Consider the following 12410-nt stretch of genomic DNA (forward strand, 5'->3'; position numbering starts at 1 on the left):
AGAATGAAGTTCTGTGTTTACAAAACTGACTTGTCATTAAAGTTTTTTTTTTAAATAATATAAGTCTCTTTTGAATTTTGTCAACATAACATTGAATTAACAGCTTAATTTCCGATCCTTTTCCCAATTACAATCAAATTCATGATTTTTCCTTGCATAATGTGAAAAGAGACATTCTATGTTTGACCAAGCAGAGAAAACTGGGGTGTTTCATTAGAGATGCTTTTTCAAACTGATATCACTGTTCATTCATACGGAATCAAATAATCATAAGTTTGGAGCTAAAAGACATCATGCTTGCCATGTAGTCCAAATTTTTTATTTTACAGATGAAGAAAGGAAATCCTGAAAAGGCAAAATGACTCATAGGTACTTAAATGGTTACTGGCAAACTGGTACTTAAATAGTAAATAGTTACTGGCAAACCTGGAATTTAAACCCATATCATCTGAGTGAGTCATGAAGTGGTATTCTCTCCATAGTACTATGTGACAAAAAAGTCTATAATGATCTTGATAAGACCTTAAAAATAAGAAGGACAGCACACTATCATATTTGATGGTTTCAGTGCAAAGATGAGTGTCAGAGAAGAAGATGAAAAAATGTTAGAGAGCATCATTAAATAATAAGAAAAAAAGAGAGTTTTTCAAAACAACAGTTCTCAAACTTTTTGGTTTTATGACTCCACTATACTCTTAAAAATTGTTGAGGTCCTGCATCTCCAAAGACCCTTTATTTATGTGGATTATATCTATCACTATTTACCTTATTATAAATTATAATCTCATTATTATTATGAAGATATGTTTATATCATTGACCCTTAGAAAAGATTCTTGGGGATGTCTAAGGAATCTGGACCACACTTTGAGAACCAATAACCAGTAAGAATGATCAGTTGTAAAAGAGTTAGCTGCTCTAATCAGGGTAACAATCTAAGACAATTTGAAAAGAACCATGAAGAATAATGTTATCTACCTCCAGGGAGAATTGATGAATTCTGAATGCGGAATAAAATATATATTTTTTACTTTATTTTTCTCATTTTATTTTTGTCTGGTTTTTTTGCAGCATAGGTGAATATATTTTACATGACTTCCATGTATAATTGATATAAAATTACTTGTCTTCTCAAAATGGGGGAGACATTGAAGGGAGGGAGAAAGTTTAGAACTCATTTTTTAAAATGATTACTAAATTTTTACATGTAATTGGGAAATATTTAATGAAATAAAAAATATTTTGGAAAAGAAAACCAGTCACCTAAGGTTTTAAAGATTGTAACAGTGTCTTAAGCCTATATGCTGACCATGTCCTCCAAGAAGAAAGCTAGTAGGTACTATACATGATCAATATCAAAGAAAATCATAAGAAAATTCAATTTATTATATTTTAGTATATAGGAAATGATTGGTTAGTGATGTGTGGTCAAAGAATGATTTACACGAAACTAATTAAACTAAAACAAACTAAAACAAAGATCAAAATGAGAAGAGTATATAATTCCAAACTGAGGCAACTCTGATCTTATTAAAGACATTGTTGATGCTAGAAAATGGGAAAAAAGAAAGAAACATCAAGGCAACATAATGACATTTCCTATAGAAGTTTAGCTGATATAAATCAATTGCCACAAGGAGTTTGAAAGAATCTAGAAATCATCTTGCAAAAGCTTGCTCTCTTTGCAAAGCAGAAAAATATGGAATTTAAGAGTAATAATAGATTAAAATACAACCTCACTTGTGAAATAATACAAAAGAGGATGATGGAGGAATATGAATATAGAATTACTTCATAAAAAAGAAAAATGGATAAAAACACACAAGTCTCCAGGAAATTGAAGAAGAGATTAAACTAAGCCAGGTCATGACAAAAGCCTTTAAAAAAGAAAATGGAAGAAGGTTAATGACACTGCTAAAATGATGATTATACAGATCTTTAAATATTTTTCTAAGAAATTGTTTTCATTTTGAATTATTATGGAACTGGCATAGTTGGACACTTGGCATCACAGTCCCAATTGCTGGGCTCAAGGGAAGTGAAAGATGAGATCAGGAGAGCAGCTGGAATAGGTTAATTATACAAAGGAGATCTCTTCTGAAGGAGAAAAAATATTCAGATTGCTGAGGGAATTATTCTTAAGGTATCTGACAGATGGAATGATTCAAGTTGCTTGAGGAAAATCCAGAGTCTTTTACTTTATAATGTGGATATGTGATTTCATCAGTGCAGAAAACTTTTAATGAGGAAATTCCATCTACTAATATGGATCAATAATTCTTTTGTAACTTAGTCATAAAATGGGGCACAGAAAAGTTAGATAACTTGCCCAGGGTCACAAAAGAAAATGAGGGCCAGAAGCCAGACTTAAACCCAACTTAGGAAGACCTAAATCCAAATGGAGCCTTAGACAAGTACTAGCTACATGACCCTATACGAGTAGCTTAACCTCTATCTTCCTCATTTTCTTCAAGGATAAAATGGTTATCATAATAGTACCAACTGCACAGGACTGTTACGAGGCTCTATCAGATCAAATAAGATATTATTTGGAAAGTTTTTAAAAAAGTGGATGACACAAAGTAGGCACTTAAATGCCTGTTCCCTTTTCTCTAGACTGTTTTCTATTCCTAGGACACAATAAATTTCATTGATTTTATTACAAAAAAGATGATAAAATATTAATAATTTCACTCAAAAAGCTTACTTTACCAAATCTACATTTCCATAAAAATAATCCACATGTATATTGATGGATTGAAGAAGGATTGAGACTCGAACTGGTGGTTTTGCAATTGATCTTCCATAGGACTTTGTTACAGTTGCACAGTTGAGTGAAGGATGGAGAGAATAATTATCTCCCTTTCCTTATTTTTATTGTTGTTGATTATAATGAAGCATTTGATTTAGTTATGTAAAATGTTGCCTAAAAGCTGCTCTTCTGTCAAGGCATCTGTTACATCCCCAAATCATACACGATTTTCTTAAAAATATTACAAGACAAATTTGTTCAGAAATATTAAGTGAGGCACAAAATAGACAGAAATATTTTCTCTAAAGTCCTTGCCACTGTCATGATAAAGTTCCCTAAAAATTATTCCAGCTTAAAAAGACCAGGCTCTCACATTGCATTCTGGGCCATCTCTAGTCTCCTGATGAATATCTGGTCACTGGATCCAGATGGCTCAGGAGGAGAAAGTGCAGTTGCTGACCTTGCACATCCCTCCCCCACTCAAAACAAGGTCAAATGCAAGCCATGTCAGCATTTCACTGATGTCATGGTCCTCTTTGAAAAACAAGGACAAACATAACCCTTGAGTAGACCAAGCTACCTGAATGATGACCCAGCTAAATGGGTAACTCAGCTCTTCCTCTCCCTCTCCCTTTCCTTCTCCTCTCCAAAGGAATCAAAATTTTGGTGGCCAGAAGCTGCCTAGTTAACTTGGGGTTTACTGGCTAGATTTCTTCCTCCTCTCCTCTCCTTTCCTCTCCTTTCCTCTCCTATCCTCTCCTTTCCTCTCCTTTCCTCTCCTTTCCTTCCCTTCCCTTCCCTTCCCTTCCCTTCCCTTCCCTTCCCTTCCCTTCCCTTCCCTTTTCCTCCCTTTTCCTCCCTCCCTTCTTTCCTTCCTTCCTTCCTTCCTTCCTTCCTTCCTTCCTTCCTTCCTTCCTTCCTTCCTTCCTTCCTTCCTTCCTTCCTTCCTTCCTTCCTTCCTTTCTTCCTTCCTTCTTTTCATTCTTTCTTAAAACCTTTAACACAGTTCACTGTGAAGCCCATAGATTGGACCATAATAGCTCCCTCTCCAAGCTCCACTTTGTGGCTACTTTTTGAACCTCTTGACTTAGAGCGAATCTCGATGGTAACTGTTTCTCCTTGGAACAGCAACCCTGAGCACCTTGCCCTCTCAGGTTGATTTATCTTTTTCTTTTTCTAATTAAAGGGACCATCCCTGATTACTTCTTTTTTCCCTTGAATACTTCTTAAAGAGGTCTATTCATTGAAGGGACATTACCTCATTCTAAGTGAGTATCTGAAAAGGCCTTAACCTAAAAAGATCAGCATCTCTCACTGCATCCTGGGACATATCCAGTCATCCTGATGAATATTTAGTCACTGGATCCAGAAGATTCTGGAGGAGAAAGTGAGACTGGTGACCTGCACAGCCCTCCCTCACTCAAATCAAAGTCAACTGCAAGCCATGTCATCATTTCCCTGATGTCATGGTCCTTTTTTTTTTTTAAATTATTAATTAATTTATTTATTTCACTTTTAACATTCATTTTCACAGAATTTTTGGGCTCCAAATTTTCTCCCGCCTTGTCCACTCTCCCACCCCAAAACACCGAGCATTCCAATTGCCCCCATCACCACTCCGCTCTCTCCTCCATCATTCCTCTCTGCCCTTGTCTCCATCCTCTCCTCTGTCCTGTTGGGCCAAATAACTTTCTATACCCCTTTACCTGTATTTCTTATTTCCTAGCGGCAAGAACAGTACTTGACAGTTATTCCTAAAACTTTGAGTTCCAACTTCTTTTCCTCCCTCCCTCCTCTCCCCCTCCCTTTGGAAGGCAAGCAATTCAATATAGGCCAAATCTGTGTAGTTTTGCAAATGACTTCCATAATAGTCGTGTTGTATAAGACTAACTATATTTCCCTCCATCCTATCCTGCTTCCAATTACTTCTATGCCCTCCTTTCCATCGTCCCCCCCACCCTGTTTATCTGCTTGTCCCCCACCTTCCTGTATTGTAAGATAGGTTTTCATACCAAAATGAGTGTGCATTTTATTCCTTCCTTTAGTGGAATGTGATGAGAGTAAACTTCATGTTTTTCTCTCACCTCCCCTCTTTTTCCCCAAACTAAAAAAATCTTTTGCTTGCCTCTTTTATGGGAGATAATTTGCCCCATTCCATTTCTCCCTTTCTCCTCCCATATATTTCTCTCTCACTGATTGATTTCATTTTTTTTTTTAAGATATGATCCCATCCTATTCAATTCACTCTGCGCACTCTGTCTCTATGAGTGTGTGCGTGAGCATGTGTGTGTGTAATCCCACCAAGTACCCAGATACTGAATAGTTTCAAGAGTTACTAATATTGTCTTTCCATGTAGGGATGTAAACAGTTCAACTTTTATAAGTCCCTTATGACTTCTCTTTGCTGTTTACCTTTTCATGCTTCTCTTCATTCTTGTGTTTGAAAGTCAAATTTTCTTTTTAGCTCTGGTATTTTCATCAAGAATGCTTGAAAGTCCTCTATTTCATTGAAAGACCAATTTTCCCCTGAAGTATTATACTCAGTTTTTCTGGGTAGGTGATTCTTGGTTTTAGTCCTAGTTCCTTTGACTTCTGGAATATCCTATTCCATGCCCTTCGATCCCTTAATGTAGAAGCTGCTAGATCTTGTGTTATCCTGATTGTATTTCCACAGTACTTGAATTGTTTCTTTCTAGCTGCTTGCAATATTTTCTCCTTGACCAGGGAATAATGGAATTTGGCTACAATATTCCTAGGACCTTCTCTTTTTGGATCTTTTTCAGGTGGTGATTGGTGGATTCTTTCAATATTTATTTTGCCCTCTGGTTCTAGAATCTCAGGGCAGTTTTCCTTGATAATTTCATGAAAGGTGATGTCTAGGCTCTTTTTTTGATCATGGCTTTCAGGTAGGCCCATAATTTTTAAATTGTCTCTCCTGGATCTATTTTCCAGGTCAGTTGTTTTTTCAATGAGATATTTCACATTATCTTCCATTTTTTTCATTCTTTTGGTTTTGTTTTGTGATTTCTTGGTTTCTCATAAAGTCACTAGCCTCCATCTGTTCCATTCTAATTTTGAAAGAACTATTTTCTTCAGTGAACTTTTGAATCTCCTTTTCCATTTGGCTAATTCTGCTTTTGAAAGCATTCTTCTTCTCATTGGCTTCTTGAACCTCCTTTGCCAATTGAGTTAGCTTATTTTTCAGGGTGTTATTTTCTTCAGCATTTTTTTGGGTCTCCTTTAGCGGGGTGCTGATCTGTTGTTCATACTTTGCTTGCAAGTCTTTTATTGTTCTTCCCAGTTTTTCTTCCACCTCTCTAACATAATTTTGATAATTTTTTGAGCTCTTTATGACCTTTTCCCAGAACTGATCCCATTGAGTGGGCTGGGATGTAGAAGCACTGACTTCCGTGTCTTCCCCTGATGGTGAGCACTGCTCTTCCTCATCAGAAGGGAGGGGAGGAGAAACCTGCTCACCAAGAAAGTAACCCTCTATAATCTTGGTTTTTTTTTCCCTTTTCTGGGCATTTTCCCAGCCAGTGACTTGAGCTCTGAATATTCTCCTGACACCCACTTCGCCTCCTGATCCTCCCAGCCAGCGCTTGGGGTCTGAGACTCAAATGCTGCTTCCCAGTCTCAGGGCTTTGGGTGGGGGCAGGGCTGCTATTCAGTGTGAGATTATGTTCAGGTGCTCAGGGGGGGGCAGGGCCACCTCACAGGCTCAGTTCCCTCAGGGGTTTTGTGCAGAGACCTTCAACAATGGATCCGGGCTCCTGCCTGTTTGGGGAGCCCCAGTCTGCTCCCGCCTCAGCTGTTGCCTCCCGAGGGGGCCTGAGTATAGGGGCACCCCACTCCCCTCTCGATGCACCAAAGAGACCTTCTCACCGACCCCGTCACCTGTGGGTGGAGGGACCCGCGAGGCCGCTGGAGATCCTGTCCCTGAAGTCCACTCGGATCTTCTCCTCTCAGTGCCGGGGCCGGGGCAGGGCTGGGCTGGGCTTCACTTCCGCAGCGTGACGGACCTTTTGCGAGAGGTTTGCAGGTCCCTCTGTAACAGAAATCTTATCCGCTCTGCTGTTATGTGGCTTCTCCTGCTCCCAAATTTATTGGCAGCTCTTAACTACAGATATTTTATGGGCTGTGGGTTTGGAGCTAGCGTATTTGTGTGTTTCTACTCCGCCATCTTGGCTCCGCCCCGCCCTGTCATGGTCCTTTTTCAAAATGAAGGACAAACATAATAACCTCTAAATGGAGTTATAGTTATAGAAAACATTGTGCTGATTGCTTTAAGCCTCTGAACATTATAAAACTTCTAACATAGAATCTACAATCATGCAGAATAATTCTTCCTAATTTTCCAGACAAGAAGGGGTGAAAATCATTTTGAAAAAAAAAATGCCTTATTGCTTGGAAAATTATATGCAAATAGAAGAAAAATCTATGCAATTTTTTCCCTCCCTCAATGTACAGATAGGTAATGAATAGGACCAATAATTAAACAGAAAATGAGTAGGCTCTATTGTCTATGATAAATAGCATGGTGCATTCAATAATCTAAAGTTTCTTGCTGACAGAGGTGCAAATTTTAATTGCAATAGACTTCTGAGGATGACTACAGCTGTGAAACATGGAATATTATAGTCATGGAAAATCAAAGTTGAGAGATCTGCAAAAGACAATGGAGTAGACCTGAACAGGTGATAGTATGTTACCAACAAAGATTTCACAAATGGAGATGTATAACAGATGCCACCATCTTTTATCCTGTCAGAAGCAGCTGATGGCATTGTGAATAGGGTGGTAGGCTGAGAATCAGCAAGCTCTAAATTTGAATTAGGACTTGGATATGACTCCATGAAAGTTACTTAACTCTTGTTTCCCTCAGTTTCCTAAACTTTAATATGTGGATAATATTATCATCTACCTCTTAGGGTTGTCATAAGAGTAAGATGAAAAAAATATTGTAAAAAATAAAAAAAGAATCTTAGCATAATACCTTGTACATAACAGATACTATATAAATGTTTATTCCCTTTTTCCCTTACCTCATCATCAAACTATAGGGCCAGCAAAAGGGATAGGCTGGTTATGTAACAAGAGCAGAGGGTGACTGATGGATACCATGTACTTCAGTCATGTCCATACAATGCCAAAAGATCTAGAAGAATTCACCCAAAATGTTGAGTGGATGTACTCTCTATGGAAAGATACAGATAAGAGTTGCATAGAATTAGAAAGGACAGATAAGATGCAGATGGCTCAGTTTGGGGGAGTACCCACATTATTGAGGTTCCATGTCCATCACATCACTTATATATGAAGGTTATAAGCTAATAAATTGATAATCTCTTTTTACTTTTTCCTGTCAGTATATGGATCTCTTTCTCCCCTGGAACATCGTATGTAGTTTGCCATGCAGTTCAATCTGTTGGTAATATTTTCTAGGAAATTTATTTTGACCTCATCCATGTTCCCCAGTTCGTTGCTGTCAACAGCATTTCCACTCTCACCTACTCATATTTTTTGCAACCAAGATGTCACCTTTGATGTTTTCTTTTTTCCTCCCAGGTCCTTCATATTCAGACCATTTCCAAACATGACAGCTTTTTCATACATAGTACCTAACAATCTGCCAATTCCCATCTTTTTCCACTGCTAAAATGTTTGAGTATGTGATTTGTTATATCACTATTGCTAAGGACCTTAATCAGAAACAGAACATACCAAGGTTACCTTCTATACCATGGTAGCCAAAGATTTTTTTTCAGTACTCCCCCCCATAAAGATGCAACATAATTTTAAAAGGAAGCAATGAAAGGAAAAGTAATAGATCAAAACCACTTTTTTTTGTTGTTAATGATGCCTAGCTAATACAGTTTTCCCCCTGACTAAACCAGTATCTTGCTTGAATTTGTATAGTACATTAATCATCTTAAGAATGAGTTCATTTTTTCTTTGTTGATACCTTCCTTTCTTATTTGTATATTTCCATTGTGCTCTAAATATACTACTACTTCAATTTTTGACTAAATTTCTGTCTGTCATTCTCTAGTTTCTGTCCTTTGTCTCAACTTCATTTTTATTTCCTCTTCTTTCTCTGCTTTTTTTGCTGTCTACCCAACACTTTGAATGATTTGAAAATTAAGATTTATCAAGCTGCCAAGGTATCACTTTAATAGTCAAAATTTGACGAGCTTTACCTCCAGAAGCTAAAATGATCAACTTTCCGTGTGTGTGTGTGTGTGTGTGTGTGTGTGTGTGTGTGTGTGTGTATACATATATAAAATATAATAGAATGTTAGTTTTCTGACAGTGGAGACTTCTTTTTAAAATGTATTTGTTTACAGAGCATTGTTTAAGGAATATTTGTTGAATTGAATGCTATTGTGTCAAAAGCTATTTGAGAGAGGATGTATATAATAGAATATTCACTGTGGAAAAGCAGTGTAAACTTTTCCTTTTGTTATGCAATTATTCAATCATGCTATTAAGGGCATTAGTTAGCTTGGAGTAATTATAGGATTTTATAAGTGTCATGGGTCTCTATGGTTATGTTTATTGGGGGAGGAACAATTCTAGCTAAAGTTTCTTTTCCAAACCCAGATCATCCATCTAAGTACTTACTATGTACCAGGAACTGTGCTAATCACTGGAAGGATGAATAGAAATAAAAAGAAAGGCCCTCCTTCTCTGAAGAGACATATGCTATAGGGGAGAAGAACACATAAAAGGAGACTGAAAAGTTGAAGATGGGGATGAGAAGTCTGGAGCCAGTCATCCCAGGAGAGGAGCAAGGAGTGAGTAGGGCTGACCTAGACTCTTCCTCCAGGTCTTGGAAGAAATTAACCAATTAAAGGAGGAGTCTTTATGGGTGGGGGAATAATCTGGGGTGAGAAGGCTTTACAGACAAAAAAAAAATCTTCCATGATTAGAAGGGTGCTGGGACATGGTAGAGAAGTTAGGAAAATCAAGAGGGAGCAGAAAAAGAGGATGAGTTCCTGCCAGTGTTTGTTTGTTGTTCTTGTAGTCATATGCTATGTGTATTTTTAGAAGATAAGTTTAGCATAGAGCAGTTTTTGTAATCACAAAACTATTATATGCATGCTTTCACTTCATTTGCCTATTATAACATTATCTGACATAACACAATTATACTTTTATTTATTATTTATTATTATTTATTTATTAAGTCAGGATTCTCGTGATTAGAACTCCATTGCTACTCACTGTAAAAATAAAATACTCTGTTCTAGAAAATAATTTTTAGTGTAAAAAATGTCCATAATCACACTCAAAAATACAAGAAAATATTTGTATAGGTTTTAAGAAGACTAAATTATATTTATCTTATATAGAATATTTTGAAGTCCAAAGGAAAATCTGCCATATCTATAACTAAGATGTAAATGCCATTTAATTTCCATGAGAGGACACTGTCTCTATTTCTCTTTCTTTAAATAAAAATTTGATGTGGATGAGAAGCGTGTATGTGTACACACACAAGGTTGTTCAGTTGTTTTAGTTCTGTCCACCTCCTTGTGACCATGTTTTAAGAAATATATGCAAAACAATTTCTTCACAATCACCCTAGGAGATAATTAGCTCATTATGGTATCATAAACCCTATTTTACAGATGAAGAAACTGAGGGTCAAAGATTTAAAGTGACTTTACTGAGCTTATACAGATAATGTGTCAGAGATGGGATTAACCTTTGTCTTTCTGACTTCGTCTATTGCTTTTTACATTGCCCAAATGCTGCTTCTTCCCAAGTTTAAAATTAACTGTTTAGAAAACTACAGTGTCTTCCAGATCACCAGAGTATGCATCATCTATTAAATTAATGTTTAACTGCATTGTCACTGTCAGTTATGCATTATAGAGATTTAATATTTTTTTGCATTGAATAGCCAGGCATGTTTACATATGTAATAAATATTTATATGTGCCTAAATTTAATTATGCTTATGGTAATTTTATATTTTAAACTGGATTGACTCACTGTATGGAATTCAAAAAAAATCAAGGGATCTAGAGTGCACTCTATACTTTGAAATGCCTTTAACCTAAGTACATGTCAGAAAAAATTTTCCCAATTCACAATAATGACTAGCATTTTGACATAATGCTTTTTTATGGATTGTATCTAGTTTTATCAATGATAAAATAGTGAAAGGTAGTTCATAAAGGTTTTGTTGACCCCATTATACAGATAAGGAAACTGAGTCTCACAAAATTTAAGTGATTTTTTGAAGGTCAGCTACTAAGTGTCACTGGAAAGATTTGAACTCAAGGATTCCTGGATCTAAATGCTCCTTTCCATTATATTACACTACCTCTCAATAAAGCTTCATGTTACTTGCTTTCTTTTTGTCTTAGATGTGAATTTTCTCAGATGTCAGGAGCTAAAGATTCTCACATTCACTCAGTGCCAGAATTTCCATGAAGCAGAAATATGTCTGTGGCTTATCTAAAGTTAATCTCTCCTCCAGGTCAAGAGACAGAGGTGACCTAGCTTGGCAGGGACAGGGATTGGAAAGAGTTTGATGCCACTAAAAGTGAAATTTTACAAAGGCCTCAAGAAGTAAATGCATATAGGACAAGTTCAAGCATTTCTCCTCTCCTCAGTAATAGAAAAGAATTATTCCAAGAGTCATCTCCTTGGAAAGCTTATATAAGCAGCATTTGTACCACTGCATGCTTAATATATGTATATATATTTCTTGGAGAAGATGTCAGCTAGACCTTTGAAGGTATTCAAATGATAGATGAAGATGAGCTTGTCGATTTGTGAATTTAAGAAATTCTATGTTCAACAATGTGTTTTCTCCCCCATTCTGTGTTCTTCCACTTCTCTCCAACCCATCTTTGTTGTCAGAAGGATAATGCTGCTAAGGTGAAATGTAGGCTAAGAGCCTTTGGGTGAGGGAGGGAGGAGATTATTATTTTCCACTTGTAAGGCAAGATGTGTGCAGAGAACACAAAAAGACAGGGAACACTTAAAACAAGATTAAGTGAGGGGCTCAGCAAAATAGTACTTTTAAGTTGGAGAGAATATTAAAAATAATAGGCATGTTATAATGTCCTTTATTTTTCAGAAAAGCAAAAAAAGACCCATAGAATTGTAGTAGCAAAAGTTTTTAATCTTTGTGTGCATGTGTGTGTGCGCGTGCACTATGGAGCCCTTCTCAGGAAGAAAAAATCGTAATAGAAGGAAATGGTAAATTTTAGTTAGAGATTAATGAAAATAAAAATAATTTTTCCCATACAAGTTCATGAACCGCTGACATCTATTCATGGCCCCCAACAGATCTATGGACCCTCTACATTTAGAGGAACTTGCCCAGAATCATGCATTTGTTAATGGCTGTCAGGACTCTAATTCAGGATTCTAAGCTTCCAGGCCATTGTTTCTTCCACTTCATACTGTTGCTATGGAAATGTTGATGTGTTGTACTGCTGCAACAGCTGCTATTGTTACTAATTAAATCAGTTCATTAATAATCATGGATTTCTTTGATAGTTAACAGCAACAAAACTTGGTTCACAAATCTGGGATAGGACCACATGTGGTATTGCTTAACTATATTCACTACTACTTCTGGTATCAATGCTCCCTTATCATACAACCAGAGTCAATCAATCTTCCAATTATGTGCA

This window comes from Notamacropus eugenii, chromosome 6 (genome assembly GCF_028372415.1).
Source record: "Notamacropus eugenii isolate mMacEug1 chromosome 6, mMacEug1.pri_v2, whole genome shotgun sequence".
Lineage (NCBI taxonomy): Eukaryota > Metazoa > Chordata > Mammalia > Diprotodontia > Macropodidae > Notamacropus > Notamacropus eugenii.